This window comes from Bos taurus, chromosome 9 (assembly GCF_002263795.3).
Source record: "Bos taurus isolate L1 Dominette 01449 registration number 42190680 breed Hereford chromosome 9, ARS-UCD2.0, whole genome shotgun sequence".
Lineage (NCBI taxonomy): Eukaryota > Metazoa > Chordata > Mammalia > Artiodactyla > Bovidae > Bos > Bos taurus.
In genome coordinates, this window is record NC_037336.1 from 19,511,223 (window position 1) to 19,514,971 (window position 3,749).

The 3,749-nt window shown below is 43.7% G+C and overlaps 1 pseudogene; it reads left to right on the forward strand.

The window, feature by feature from the left end:
- Positions 1 to 509: 509 nt before the first annotated feature.
- On the forward strand, positions 510 to 3,471 carry LOC112448152 (parafibromin-like; annotated as a pseudogene).
- The last annotated feature ends 278 nt before the right edge of the window (positions 3,472 to 3,749 follow it).

Genomic DNA, 3,749 nt, shown 5'->3' on the forward strand with positions numbered 1-3,749 from the left:
AGTCTGGGAGGGACACTAGAAATACAAATGGGAAAATCACATAAGATTACAGAAATCCTCCCCAGAGATGACTGGTTTGGACCAGAAAGGATTTCTGGCTGGGTTGGATACAGGATGGGAAAAAGAGAAAAATGAAGGATAACTCTGGTAAAGCGCCTCATCACCCGAGCAGGACTACAGTTATTCTCATTTGGGGGGATCAGTTCCAGCTCCCCGACCCCCACCCTCTGAATACCAAAATCCAAGGATGCTCAAATTCCTCATGTAAAACAGCATACTATTTGCATTTAAGCTACACACATCCTTCTGTATACTTTAAAACATCTCTAGGTTACTTGAAATACTTAATATAATGTAAATGCTATGCAAGTAGTTACCAGAGTGTGACAAATTCAAGTTTTGCTTTTTGGAACTTTCTGGATTTTTTTTTTCTGAATACTTTCAATCTGTAGCTGCTTACATCCACAGAGGCAAACTCCAAGTTTAGAGGGCTAACTGTCTTCATTAAGATGGGCAAGATTGTGAGAGAAGCCGGTTTGGGTGAATGTGAGCAGGTAATCCAGAGGCCAATTGTAGACTGACAATGTGTGAAATCTTTGGAGAAGCCCTCTTAATGAAGGTGATTATGACGGCAGTTAGGCACTTTGGACACTGCTCCTGTACAAAAGACATCAAGGGCGAGAGGGCCCAGTACGATTATCTCACAGTGTGGGGTGCTGGGAGCCCCAGCTGCCATCATGGGCGCAGACAACTGTTAGTGCTGCTGCTTCATTGAAGTGCCGGTGACTGCGGGATACACATGTGCTCAGCCTTCTGCAATAGTAGAACACCCAGGAAGGGACACTGGAGGCAGACAAAGCGACTGGCAGGCCTTCTAGCAGCCCAAGAATACCGACACCAACTGTGTGGCTTGGGAGACTGGAAAGGAAACCAACCCAGAGAATCCCACACACTGGATCCTATCTTATTTCCACTTTACAATGTGCGCTCCCCTCATCTTGCTGTTTGTGTCCTAATGCAGCCACCGAAAACACTGCTGTGGTTAGAAAATCCGATTGGAAAATGAACTTGGATATCCATGGTGAAACATGGATGAAACATGGTGAAACACTGGTGAATGTAGGCACAAGTGCCCCCTAGAAATAAGTCTTTGGAGATCTGCTCAAGTTACTTGAGTAGCAAATAAGGTTTCAGCACAAGCAAAGGAGCTATGAATTGAAGATGAAGAATGTGTCGTCTTCATAGAGATCAACCCACAGAAAAAAAGAATGAAATCATGCCATTCCATGGGTGGACCTAGAGATTACCATACTAAGTGAAACAAGTCAGACAGGGAAAGACAAATATCATGTGATATCACTTATATGTAGAATCTTCAAAAAAAGATACAAATGAACTTATTTACAAAACAGGGAGAAACCCACAGACATAGAAAACAAACTTATGGTTACCAAAAGGGAAAGGGAGGGCAGAGGGTCAAATTGGAGTTTGGGATTAACAGATACACACTGCTGCTGCTGCTAAGTCATGTCAGTAGTGTCTGACTCTGTGCAACCCCATAGACGAAAGCCCACCAGGCTCTCCACTCCCTGGGATTCTCCAGGCAAGAACACTGGAGTGGGTTGCCATTTCCTCCTCCAATGCATGAAAGTGAAAAGTGAAAGTGAAGTTGCTCAGTCGTGTCCGACTCTTCACAACCCCATGGACTGCAGCCCACCAGGCTCCTCCATCCATGGGATTTTCCAGGCAAGAGTACTGGAGTGGGGTGCCATCACCTTCTCCAAACAGATACACACTACTATATATAAAACATAACCAACAAGGACCTACTGTATAGCACAAGGAACTCTACTCAATATCTTGTAATAACCTAAAAGGGAAAAGAATCTGAAAAAGAATGTATATATTCAGTTATCCATATATATAACTGAGTCACTTCACTGTATACCTGAAACTAACACAATATTTGTAAATCAACCATACTTCAATTTAAAAACATTGTAATCCAAGCAATCATTTTTCTCACCCTTAAAAAAAAAATGGGTACATGAGATGGGTCCAGTGTATGAATTGTAGAATCAGAACAGGTTAGGTTTTTATCCAAAGCTAAGCCTGTGGAAAATATTACTTCAAAGTCAAAATTAAGGCTAAGAAAAGATCTCCAATCAAGACTGATCTAGGGGCCTTCCTGGTGGCTCAGGGGTAAAGAATCTGCCTACCAATGCAGGAGACATGAGTTCAATCCCTGATCCGAGAAGATCCCACATACCTCGGAAAAACCAATCCTGTGGGCCACAACTATTGAGCCCACGTGCGGCAACTGCTGAAGCCCCATAGCCCAGAGCCTGTGCTCTGCAGCATGAGAAGCCACTGCAATGAGAAGCCCTCCCACTGCAACTAGAGAGCAGCCCCCTGGCCGAAGCTAGAGAAAAAGCCTGTGCAGCAAGGAAGACGCAGCACATCAAAAACAAATAAATAGACAAATAAAATTATAAAAAAGAAGAAAATCGATCTAGATGATGATATAACTGGCCTAAAACAGAGGTGTTTGTGGGATGCTAAAGTTAACTGTGACTCAAGATCTTGTTACCAGGGGAGAAAGGAGAATCCGAAGCACAATCAACTGTTTGCAAGAATCTCTCTGCAATTCTTCCATCTGTAAAGGCCAGAGAAGACTGAAATGTACCTGAAGAGTTAACTAGTCCAAATATCTGTGGATCCTGTGTTACCAAGTAACATTTCCCAGCTGCCTGCAACATATACAACTAGGAAGGAGTCAGAGAAGAAGAAAAAGAAGGCTTCAAAACTGACTCCACACCACCACTCCCAGGAGACCACAGAAAACCTGTAACAAAGCAGGATGCCTCTGCCCATAAGACTCAGATTCCTGACCATGGTCAACTCTGAGGCCAAGTGCTCAAGCCAGACTTCCCCCAGACCAGAAGAAAGGATCTCGTGCACCTGTCATCCTAACTCAGCCAGCTACATCTCACTGAAGACCTTGCTTAATGCAAAAGACTTTCTACAGGATCTGGAATTTGTCCCATCTGATGAAAAGCAAAAGCAAGGCTGCCATTGAGAAAATGAAACTGTAATTCAGAGCAAGAAAGAGCAGATACAGTCAGAGGGCATGACAGTGACTGAGCTCTTCATGGAGTGGTAACCAGCCCTGTAAGTGCAGGTCTTAGGAGTAGAGGGGCCAGGCTGTAGCACTTTGGGTTCAGGGTCCCTCCTGGCAGTTCAAAGATCGGCTGTGGCTCTTGCCTGATGGTTCACTAGTTGATACATTTGCTAAAGGTAAGAACTGTCTCAAGATGACGGGGTTTGTCTGGATCCAAATGTTCAGAAACAGGATGCAGTGGTACTGGAACTCAGCTATCCCAAACGTCCTTGGGATAAATCACTTTTCTTGCAGTTCTGAGAAAACTTTACAGCTTCACGGTAAAGTATACCTCCCACTTGAGACTCTGAATTGGTTGGTCTCTCCTTTGTTTGGAATTTGGGATTAAAAAACATAGATATACCTTGACCTGAAGGCTATAAAGTCAAGGGTCTTTTTTTAACCTTTTAATTTTTATTTATTTATGCATATTTTTGACCATGCTGCAAGGCATGTGCGATCTCTGTTCCCTGACCAGGGATAGAACCTGCACCGGATACAGAGGGAAGCGTGGAGTCTTAACCACCGGACCAACAGGGAAGTCCTGAAGTCCACTTTTATCAACTGACTGAAAACTTAAATAAGATGA